Source organism: Musca domestica, unplaced genomic scaffold (assembly GCF_030504385.1).
Source record: "Musca domestica strain aabys unplaced genomic scaffold, Musca_domestica.polishedcontigs.V.1.1 72, whole genome shotgun sequence".
Classification (NCBI taxonomy): domain Eukaryota; kingdom Metazoa; phylum Arthropoda; class Insecta; order Diptera; family Muscidae; genus Musca; species Musca domestica.
This window is the reverse complement of record NW_026712388.1, coordinates 1,079,813-1,092,531: the sequence shown is the minus strand read 5'-3', so window position 1 is coordinate 1,092,531 and position 12,719 is coordinate 1,079,813. Positions and strand designations below refer to the sequence as shown.

At 37.5% G+C, this 12,719-nt stretch overlaps 1 protein-coding gene across 1 annotated transcript in view; it reads right to left on the bottom strand.

The window, feature by feature from the left end:
* LOC101887901 (lipase 1) overlaps positions 1-12,719 on the bottom strand; it is a 183,210-nt gene that overhangs the window by 154,836 nt on the left and 15,655 nt on the right. The gene's annotated exons all lie outside the window — the stretch shown is intronic.

The following is a 12,719-nucleotide window of genomic DNA, read 5'->3' as shown; positions in this document are numbered from 1 at the left end:
ATCTTTATACCCTACAACACCATGTAGTTTTGGAGTATAGAATCGGGCTATGCAGAAACTTTTGGAAATTCATACTTATGTGTATTACTTAATTTAGTACGAAATGGATTTGGGTGAACCTAAAGAGCTGGATTTCCGAAATTTGGAATTCTGTTTGAAAATAAGTACTAGAAAAGTACAAAGTTTATTAATGGCACAAAATTTTGGATTTGAGTGTACGGATAGACATAGAGTTCTGAATTTTGGTGTTGGAGTCAGAATTGGTGTGAAGTATTGAGATATGGAAGTGGTTTTGGAAATACGTACCGTAGATGTAAGAAAGGTACTAAATGGTACTAAATGATACTTAAATTTGAATTATGGTCGATATTGAACTGTGAACTTGAGATATGAAGTGGTTTGGAAATGAATACTTAGGTGAACGGAAAGTACCAAGTGGAACTCAATTTGGTATTAGGTATAGATATATTAAAATTTTGTACCATTTGGAATTATGTGAACAGATAGTGGTGAAATCTTGACATTTGGTAAGATAATAAATTCTCGAAAATGGGTTTCGTAAAATGTGTATTAGAACTGGACGAAATATATTAAGTAGCACTATATTTGATAAAATTTGGCATTTAGGGATTTATATTTAGGGGTTAAAATGGACCAAAAAAAAAAAAAAAATTTCCTGATTTTGCAAGTTGTTCTACGGGTCGCAATTATAGACCAATCGTCGCGGAAGTTAGCAGGGGGCTAGAGCTTAGGGCTGGGCAGGAGCCTTCCAATTTTGATGGTCATCGGTTAATATTTAGTGGGTGAAATAGACTGTATCATTTGTGATAAATAAAAGTCAAATTTTCCAACTGGTGAAACCATGAATATAACCTACAGGCGAAATTCAAAATACACAAAAGACGAACTTCTGGCTTTTTTATACCGATTTCCAAATATCGTAGAAAAGTATATCATATAGATGAGTCTAAATTTGGAGATACAGAGAGGCCTCTTGCATTTGAAGATGATGGCAAAATATTTAGAAAGCTAAGTGTAATATGTGGGCAGTGCTCTATGACATAATTTCAAAAGCGGATTTGGACATAAGGGTGCTTCTAATATATTGTAGTGTTGAAGGGTATCACATGGTCGGCCCCGCACGACTATAGCCTTTGTATACTTGTTGGAATTGTTTTTATGGAAACTGTCGAGACAGCAAGCCGGGATATTGAAAAATTTTAAACTATGTTCGTATCTCATTTATAAAACCAAAAGGGGACATACGTAGCAACAATTCTGAATACAAATCTGTTTATCAACCCATTAATTTAACAAGGGCATATAGCTCGAAATATGTTGTTATTTTTTTGTCACTCAATTTCATTAAAAAAGTGCTTTTGTAAAGTCGATAAATAAGTATTTAATTTACTGTCCAGGAAAAAACTACTTTTTTTCGGGCGGATATACTCTTGTTAAATTAATCGGTTGCTAATCAGATTTGTATTGAATGACGGGTACAAAATATTTTGAAAATTCGTACTAAAAGGTACGAGAAGTACATTAACCTGACACCATTATTCTGTACGGAAGGCTGCAACCCTATATTTTTGTACATGCTTCTGTCTAAAACAAAACAAATGGAATCCAAAGGGGAATTTGGTTTTAAGAGTATAGAAAATGTTTTAAGGTTCTCGAAGTACCCCGAATTTTTATTACAATTTTTATATCCTCAGTCATATGACTAGAGAGGGTATATATCATTTGATACGGATGTGTATCATTTGGACTTTTCTATACCGATTTACGAGAGATATTGGTTGTTCAAAAATGAAAGGCTAAGGAGGAGCAAGTAATGGCGCGCTAATGAAGAAGTGACCGGGTGCTAATTCCCGTTCGAGATAGGACAAATGGGCCACGAACTGAGACAAGCTTCTATTCGGGCTAACACTGTCGCTAATTCTTCAAAGGTGAAGCGAAGATTCCGATTATGTCTCCGAAAATGTTGTTTAAACCTTTTAACTCCAGCCTCCCAGAGTCCACCCATATGAGGAGCACCAGCTGGAATAAATTTTCACGAGAGACTTTTGGGCGCGAAAACACCCGAGGCTGATTCAGAGCTACCCGAAGGAACTGAATGAAATCTTTGCGAATCTCTACAAAATTTGTGACATTACCAGAAAATATCGTAAGTGGACAACCTCGACGGGCAATAAATCGATGTAATGCGGCCATGAAATTAGCAGTAGACAAATCCGATACGGCCACCAAATGAATGGTCTTGGTCGAAAAGCAAACAAATAAACAAACGTATCCTTTTGTAACTCTGCAAGCACGACCAATAAACGATTTTACTTTAAAGAGACCAGCAAAGTCTACACCAGTTGTAGTAAACGACCTGTTAATTATTGTTCTTTCCAGTTGAAGAGCTGCCATAATTTGGATTTTATAAAATGTGATGTATGTGCTTAATTATCTTCAAATTACACATATTACAATATTTTTATTAATACAATATATATTTATTTATAAAGATGGAATATATCGGTTCACTGCTTCTGGTATCTCCCCCACAAAGGGTCAAAATTTTGAATATCTATGCAGCACATAAAATGCGTGATTAACATCTGATTTCATTCAGACTTGGTTCATCTCAATATTTCTATCAAAACAAGATCTGTTGTAAAGATGGAAGAGATCGGACCATTCCTTCCGGTACCTCCCCCACAAATGGTCAATGTTTTGAATAACCAAAACGATTATAAAATCCGAAATAAACATCAAATTCTCTTTACATTTCACACTTTCCATTATTTCTACTAACATAAGAACTGTTGTGCAGATGGAATATATCGGTCCACTCCTTATTTCTACTAACATAAGAACTGTTGTGCAGATGGAATATATCGGTCCACTCCTTCTGGAACACCCCTCCCCCCCTCCCCCAGGGTTTGAATGAAGCTCGCAAAACACGAAATTAACATTCGTTTCCATACAGACCTGGCACATCTCAACATTTCCATTGACACAAGATCTGTTATAAAGATGATAGAAATCGTACCATTTCTTCTGATACCTCCCTCAGATAGGGTTCAAGATTTTAAAAAACCAAACGCTCAAAGAAAGCGAAATAAGCATCCAACTTTAGGTTTCTCACCCACAAACATTTTAGCTAGCACAAGGTATGTTGTGAAGACGATATATATCTGCGAACCCCATCTAATACCTCACCCACAATGGCTTACAATTTTCAATACCTTTATCTGTCATAGCTTGCGAAACTAGTCACCGACTACGTGCTTTACCTAAATATTCCTCTCAACCCGAAACTTGAGATGAATATGGAATTTATTGTAATATATAGGGTGAGATGAAAAAACTGCAACCAACTTCAGACTGTTGTTATTTCTAAGCCACTCGTCCGACAGTTGTTAAAACTATTCAAGTGACAGCCTATTATATTGTTTACAAACGCATTTTGGTGGGAATTTTCCAGAAAAAAAAAGTTATTCGTGATGGAATTCAAGAGCGGTAGTGTGATTTCTTTATATTTGGCTGGAAAACCACAAGTGACTATCGTTAGAGCACTCCTGCATTTAAATGTGAATAAATCGTTTGTGTCTCGTACCATCGCTTGTAACCGTGATACTGGTAGCGTAGCCCGACTTCAAGGAAGTGGACGGAAGAAAACAGTAACATCAGCAGAAATGGTTCGAAAAGTGAAGAAGCGACTTGATCGAAATCCGCGTCGCAGTGGCCGAAAAAGTGCTGGTGAGCTGAACATATTGCAATATTCCATTCGGAAATTATTGAAAAAAGAGCTCGGGTTAAGCTCGGGTAAATTCCCAAAAGTGCAAGAACTTACACCTCAACAGAAAGAAAATAGACTCAAAAGAGCTAATGAGTTGCTTGCGAAAGTAGTGAACTGCAGAATTTGGATTTCTCCGATGAGAAAACATTTGTTGTCCAGCAGTTTATAAACATGCAAAATGATCGTGTTTACTTGCCAAAGAGGTCAACTGAAAATGTGAACCTTCGTTTGGCCACCAGAACGTAAGCGCCGGCCATGGTGATGGTGTAGGCCGCCATAACAGCCGATAATCGCTCTCCGCTCGTATTAATCGACTGTGACGACATCAGAATAAATGACAAATATTATCGCAGAAATATTCAGGAGGGTGTATTAAAGCCTTGGGCATGCAAACATTTTGGCCGCAGACCTTGGACATTCCAACAGGAGTCATCACCATCGCATTCAGCACGCGCCACCCAAGAATGGTTACAAAATGAGGCTCCTTGCTTCATTTCCAGCGCACAATGGCCACCAAAATCTTCGGATACCAATCCTTTGGACTATTGTGTCTGGAGTATTTTGGAAAGCAAGGTTGGCACTAAAAAATGCCAAAGTGTCGATCACCTCAAGCAAGCGCTTCGCCGGAAATGGCCAAAATACCGCAGAGCAACATTCGGGCAGCGTGTGACGGTTTCATTGGCTATTTGAAGGCCATAATTCGTGCCAAAGGTGACCAATTCGAAAAAAAAAACTAAACTTATTCTAATTTTTTATGCTATTTCCGGCATTTTTTGTTTTCATTCAAAAAATTTAAAAAAAATGCAAAAATTGTGGCGTTCGACTTAGTTGCAGTTTTTTTTTATCTCAACCTGTATACCTCAAGCAGAAAAAATATTAAATCTAGTAAATAAAAAACATTTTTCGGAAAATTTTCAAAAATTCGTAAGAAAAAAATTATCTGTCCCATGTAAGTTAAAAAATTTATAGAGCCCGGTTTAAGTAAGGCCCGGTCGGAGTAAGGTTTTTAAAAATAACTCTCCTGAAGAAAACCTGATAAGCCTTCCGAACAAAGAGTCTTCAAAAGCCCTCAAACAATTTTCTGTTGGGGTTCTCTTTGAGAAGACAACTTAAATTAGATTTAAATCGGTCAAATTAAATCTCAATTCTAAATCTCCTTTACAGGTATTTTGTATATGAAAGCTTTCCTAATGACCTCCTATACACCGAAGTCAATCTAATTAACACAAATTCCACCGCAATACAGTTAATCCATTCAAATATTTAAATATTTGGTAATAGATTTGTCATAGATCTTAATCGGCACTTTAATAAGGTACCGCCGAAGAAACATTGTGGACCACAATTGAAAAACAAAATAATTCCACAGAAACAACAACAAAACCCAAAAGAGACCTCAAACATTACTGACACCATAATCATAATTTCTGATGTGAAATGGACACAAAACGTTTTGTGGACGTCGTAATACCGGTTGCAGTTGACGTTTAAACGGTTTGCTGCTGTGATCTGTGTCTAAGTATGTTTGTCGGTATGTACAGATAGATGGATGTCTGTTGATGGCAAAGACTGTGACGTTTGCTGGCAAATGTTGTTGGCAGAGTGCAGGTATTACCGCATATTTTTCTTATAACAGCAACAACAACAACAACAGCGACGACGACGATGTTGGTCATAATAAAAAGAGACATTCAAACATCAGTGACAATAACAACAATGATGTTGTTGTTGTTGTCGGTTCGGCTTAATAACGCAATCGCTCTAGCATTTGCAAATACTTGAGCGGTATAAAGCCACAACGCTCGGACGTAAGAAAAAATAATAAAAATAATAAAAAAAGAAAATAAACAACAAATTAAAGTAGAAAAGGCCAAAAAGTAATGAATGTAAAGAAAGGCGTAATAATCGTAAATAAAACCAAGAAACAGCAACTACTCAAAAATATGAAGACAAAAACAAACACCGAAGTGTGGTACTAGCCACGCCGAATAGCGAAAAAAAATGTTAACACTGGTAGCCAACAATTACACAAACATAAATGTTAAATTTTTATTTGAACGAAATTCAAACAAAGAAGAAAGGCGAATAAATAATTGCTCTCTTGAAATATTACTCAAAATTTAAATGGCCAAGCATTCAGCACGCGCCCAAAGATGCCTATTTAAGAGGAAGGTATGATAATGATGTTGAAAAGTCGCAATAGGCACAATTATCGTTTATAGGACGTCAAGAAAAATGCCTTCCATATTTAAAAGACATTCCAGTTAAATGACCCTTCCCAGGCCTTCTATGGTTAGAAGATCTTCCACAGGTCTTCTGGAAACACAACTCATTCCAAAAGATCTTCGACAGGTTTTTTATAGTCAGTAGAGTTCCCACATGTCTCCTATAGTTAAGAGACCCTATAAAGGCCTTCCAAAGGTCTTCCGTCAAAAAATGCCTTCTGCAAATCCTTCTGCAGTTCTTATCTAGTCAGAAAATTTCCCACAGGTCTTCTGTAGTCAGAAGAGTTCTTACAGGTCCTCCATTGTTAGAAGACCTTCCACAGGTCTTCTATTGTTAGAAGACCTTCCACAGGTCTTCTATAGTTAGAAAACCTTTCACAGGTCTTCTATGATCAGAAGACCTTCCACAGGTCTTCTATAGTCAGAAGACCTACCACAAAAGACCTTTCAAAGTCCTCTGTAGTTAGAATACCTACCACAGGTCTTCTATAGTTGAAGACCTAACACAAGTCTTCCATAGTTAGAAGACCTTCCACAAATCTTCTATAGTTAGAAGACCTTCCACAGGTCTTCTATACTTAGAAGACCTTCCACTGGTCTTCCGTAAACGAAACACGTTCCAAAAGCCTTCCAAAGGTCTTCTATGGTCAGAAGACCTTCCACAGGTCTTCTATAGTCAGAAGACCTTCCGTAGGTCTTGTATGATCAGAAGACCCACCGCAGGTCTTCTATAGTTGACGACTTTCCACAAGTCTTCTATAGTTAGAAGAGCTTCGTAAACGAAACACCTTCCACAAGGCCTTCCACAGGTCTTCTATATTTAGAAGACCTTCAGGTCTTCCATAGTTAAAAGACCTTCCACAGGTTTATATAGCTTGAAGACCTTCCGCAGGTCTTCTATAGCTTGAAAACCTTCCGCAGGTCTTCTATAGATAGAAGACCTTCCGCAGGTCTTCTATAGATAAAAGACCTTCCGCAGGTCTTCTATAGATAGAAGATTTACAGGTCTTCTATAGACAGAAGATCCACAGGTCTTCTATAGATAGAAGATCCACAGGTCTTCTATAGATAAAAGACCTTCAGCAGGTCTTAATAGATAGTATACCTTCTACAGTTCTTTTATGGAAATAACCCCTCCCACTAGTCTTCCATAGTTAAAAGACCTTCCACAGGTCTTTTATAGTAAGAAGGCCTACCGCAGGTCTTCTATAGATAGAAGACCTACCGCAGGTCTTCTATAGATAGAAGACCTTCCGCAGGTCTTTTATGCATAGAAAACCTTTCACAGGTTTCTATAGCTTGAGGACCTTCCGCAGGTCTTCATAGATAGAAGACCTCCCGCGGGTCTTCTGTAGATAGAAGATGTCCACAGGTCTTCTATAGATAGAAATCCTTCCACTGGTCTTCCATAGATAGAAGACTTTCCACGGGTCTTCTATGGATAGAAGAGCTTCCGCAGGTCTTCTGTGGATAGAAAACCTTCCACAGGTCTTCTGTAGATAAAAGACCCACCAAAGGTATTATACAGACGGAAGACCTTCCGCGGGTATTCTGTAGATAGAAGACTCTCTACATGTCTTCTATAGCTAGAAGACCATCCACAGGTCTTTTAAATTCAAAAAAAATTCCACTTAATTTCTACTATAGTCCGAACACTTTCCTGGGTCTTGCATAGCCTGGAGACCATCCACAGATCATTTAATGACATAAGAATTGTTAAAGGCCTCCCATGGTCAAAACCTCGCTTTCAGGTCTCTTGTACGTACCTTTGGGTTTCAGTACCTTCATACGCCCTCGATTGTCTTGGGGCTCCTATATTGGAGATAATCAGACTGTAACTGTTCACAACAGAAGAGCTGATTTAAAATTCATTCCAACTGATGCCCACGAACCTGTTGCACCACAAGCTAACTTATCTCATGTTTATCATCATATTGACCAGTCTAGCTAGCATGGCCAGCCCCGCTAGTTGAATCATTGTGAATTTGGTTAGCTCTACATTTAGACGCTGTCATTTCGGTTAGCCGTGTTGTCATTGTCGTTCATTCATTATTGTTTATCTCCCGCTCTCTTGAGCTTCGTCGGTCTGATGTCTTGACGTCCTCGTGAAATATTCAAGCCAATGGGTCAAACATGTTTTTGTTATTGTTTGGCTTTTTTTTCGATTGTGTGTTTTCGATTTTGTTTCTTTATTCGGGTGCATTTGTCATTTCCCCACAAACAACAACAAATGTGCGCGAACACCCCACCCCTGCCACCAACCGATCTCGCTATTACCAAGGGTATGCACCATATAATTTGGCTACATTTTACAACTATTGTCATGCTGTTTGTTTGTTTGTCTGTCTGTCTGATGGCTATGTTGTGTCGAGCGGTGCGACTCAGTCTGGTTATTGGTGTTTTTAGTGTTAATTTGCACAATAATAATTCCGGCATTTATAATATTTTATAATAATAAACGATTTGGCCGATTTGCATATTCATAAATCGTTGGGCGACGGATAACGTTTGGAGAATTGTTTAATTTATGGTAATGCCAATGTTGAACCGCACAAAGCCACACCGTTCGCAATGCACAATGTAAGGCAATAATACACAGAGAGTCACACAGACAGACAGACAGACAAACGGACATACAACGAACGCAATTATGTTAGTGTAAATGGGTATTTACTTGTTGTTGTTGCTGCTGCTGTTGCTGTTGTTAAAAGTGACAATTTCCATATGGATAATGATCGGCGTTTAACTGTTTGCTGGTAGCTCATGGAGCAGTATATAATTATGATTTAGTTGCAGTTGGAAAAATTGTGGAAATTTAAGTTTGTATGCAGTTTTAAAGAGAGAATAATTTAGACATTTGCGGGTAAATAAAAGGCATCTGGATAATGCAGGAAAAGACCCTCAATATATGTGTGTATATTGTATAGATGTATATCAATTTTCAGTGGTTTGAAGAATATTTAGTCCTGAAAAAATAGTTAGAAGTTATTAATAAATAGTAGTTCCCCACAAAAATCAAAATTAAAAAACTGTAGTGTAAGGTATGGATTTCAGGAGCATAGAATCCTGATCAAAAGCATATAATTACCTAGGACAATTGAAGTAAGGGAAAGTAATTAAAATAATTAATTTTCCATAATGACCGCCAAGACCACAGGCAATACCACATTCTGATCAGTCAAAATGACCATGCCCGGAAATATCTTCGATCATGTTTTCACTACTGAATTTTGATGATGTTTTCACTTCTGCCAAGCCATAATACACGAATTAAATAATTTAAATTCAATTCTTTCTCTGGATGACAAGCTTTAGACACGAAATTATACATTTGGTGTTGCATTAACGTTAAATCGGTCAAACATATATATGTATATGGTAGCATATCCTAATCTGAACCGAGTACCAAACAGAGAAAATGATTGCGATCTGTAATTCGCTTAAATACCATGGAGGTTAGAAGTCCTTCCACAGGTCTTCCAAAGATAAATATCTTCCACAAAAGCTTCCACAGATCTTCTATAGTAAGAAGACCTTCCACAGGTCTTTTATAGTAAAAAGACCCTTCGAAGGTCTTCTATGGTTAGAAGGCTTTCCACAGGTCTTCTATACTTAGAAAGCCTTCCACAGGTCTTCTAAACTTAGAAGCCTTTCCACAGATCTTCTGTATATAAAATACCTTCCACAGGTCTTCTATACTTAGAAAACATTCCTCAGGTCTTCTCTTCTCCACAGGTCTTCTATATTCAGTTGAAAGGCCATACAAAGGTCTCCTATGGTTAGAAGACCTTCCACAGGTCTTCCAAAGATAAATATCTTCCACAAAAGCTTCCACAGGTCTTCAATAGTAAGAAGACCTTCTAAAGGTCTTTTATAGTACTTATACTTAGAAGCCCTTCCACAGATCTTCTGTAGATAAAATACCTTCCACAGGTCTTCAGTAAGTATATACCTTTCACAAGAGCTTCGACAGGTCTTTTGTAGCTAGAAGATCTTTCGCAGGTCTTCTATAGTAAGAAGACCTTCCACAGGTCTATTATAGAAAAAAGACCCTTCACAGGTCCTCTATGGTTAGAAGACCTTCCACAGTCCTTCTATACTTAGAAGCCCTTCCACAGATCTTCTGTAGATAAAATACCTTCCACAGGTCTTCTGTACTTAGAAGACATTCTTCAGGTCTTCTCTTGTTACAATCCCTTCAACAGGCCTTCTACAGTTAAAAGAACTTCTGTAGGTCTTCCGTAGATAGGTCTTCTCTTATCCAAAGGCCTTCTATGGTTAGAAGACCTTCCACAGGTCTTCAGTAAGTAAATACCTTTCACAAGAGCTTCCACAGGTCTTTTGTAGTTAGAAGATCTTTCGCAGGTCTTCTATAGTAAGAAGACCTTCCACAGGTCTATTATAGAAAAAAAAAGACCCTTCGCAGGTCCTCCATGGTTATAAGGCCTTCCACAGGTCTTTTATGCTTAGAAGCCCTTCCACAGATCTTCTGTAGCTTAAATACCTTCCACAGGTCTTCTATAGTTAGAATCCCTCCACAGGTCTTCTATCGTTGGAAGACCTTCTACAGGCCTTCTATAGTTAAAACAACTTCCGCGGGTCTTCCGTGGATAAAATGCCTTCCTTTGTGGGAGAGTTACTAAAGGAGTCCTCGTTCGCTGATATAGCTCATGTTCTTCGACCTTATCCTGGGGAGGTACAAGAGGGAGTGGAGCGATATTGCCCATCACCAAAGTCGATCAAAGTTTGACAAAAAATGACGAAGGAGTAACAAGTGAGGCCAAAATCGGAAGTATTCGAAGATATCGTACGCACCAGCCAGATGGATGGTTACATACCTCCTAATCGACTCCAAAGAGACCTAGGAACCAAAATCCTAATTTCGATGAGGCACGATATGGCCCTATTAAATTATATTTGTATACAAAGAGAATAAAGTAAATTATTTGATTGAAACTTTGCACTTCGTAATATTAATATCGATCCTAGGTCCGGTGTGAAAATCGGCACATCGGTTTAGAATAAACATAGCTCTGTTAAAATGCGAAAATAGTTAAAATCCTTTTTTTGAGTTATACGCAAATGAGTACTCATATACACAGACCCTATTAAGAGCTTCATATATTAAATGCCAACAAAAATTCATTACCGATACCTATTATCGGAAGGTACCGTTTAAGGCGAGATATACGAAAACGGACAACCATATTGAACATGTTTCTGCCAGAGGGATAAATATCTATTACGAACTTCAAATGTCAAGATTCAGGCAATTTAAAAATAATCGTTAATTTACCGAATTTCGCAGCGTACTATTATTAAGACATTAAAAACTTCAAATTCCACATTTGAGAGAATTTTATTAAAAACTCTGAGTAAAAATTATCAAAATTCCAAATACTGTGAGAATTTGTTACATGGGGGGCTATACGGAAACATAAATCTGAGAGCTCAACGTAGCAGCTTTTAAGCAATTCCTTTGGAAAATGTGGTGAAATACCGGAAAATATGTGTATGGATATAATCCATATTCAAACTTGACCTGCTTGTAGATAAAAACATGTAAAAAGGAAGCTAAATTCGGCCGTGCCGAACTTTTTTATACCTTCCACCATTTTGAAGGAACTAGAAAAAATCAAAAAAAAAAATCCCATTGAAAAATACTTCCCAAACGAACCTATATGAGGGCTATAGGAAATCGTGGTCCTTCATAAGTAATTTTTTGTTAATAGTACCGATTCCGAACTTCTAATATGAAATTCCCGTGAATAATGTCGTTAAAATAATCGGAATACCGAACATCGGGAGGTATCGTTATATGGAGGCTATACGACGACGTGAACCTGCATAGGCAATTTTCAGTCATAGGCTGTAATACCCATTGCGAACTTCAAGTACGAAATTTTAAACAATTCTGGTAAAAATATATCGCTAAAATAATCAAAATGCCGAATATTGGGAGGTACCGTCATATGGGGGCTATACGAAGACCTGGATCTGCATAGACAATTTTCTGTCACAGGCTGTAGTACCTACTAGTAACTTCAAATACGAAATTTCAAACAATTCCGGTGAATAACGTTGTTAAAATACTCAAAATTCCGAACATTGGGAGATATCGTTATATGGAGGCAATTCGAAGACGTGAACCTGCATAGGCAATTTTCTGTCATAGGCTGTAGTACCCATTGCGAACTTCAAGTACGAAATTTGAGACAATTCACTAAAATCCTCAAAATACCGTATATTGGGAGGTACCGTTTTTTTGGGGCTATATAAAAACGTAGACCGATATGGCTCTTATAATTTTACGCTGATCAAGAATATATATACTTTGTTGGGTCTGATATGAGTATTTCGATGAGTTGCAAACGGTTTTACCCTCCATAGTATGGTGGAGGGTATAAAAAGCTTCCTATGAAAAGTTGTTCGGACTCTAGCGTGATTACAACTGTCAGACGGTCAAGGCTAAATCAACTTGGATTTTTACGCAGATCAAGAATATAAGTACTCAAACGGAATGAAAAACATAGTATACTCTCCATACAATATTGCAGGTAATTTAAAAGGGTCACATCAACCTCGACTTTACACATCGAACCTTAAAATATCCTTCCATAATTCATAATCTTCTTAAAAATCATTCGAAATATTCCATTATCGTATTTATTTTGTTTGTTTGTATGTATTGTATTAAAGAAATG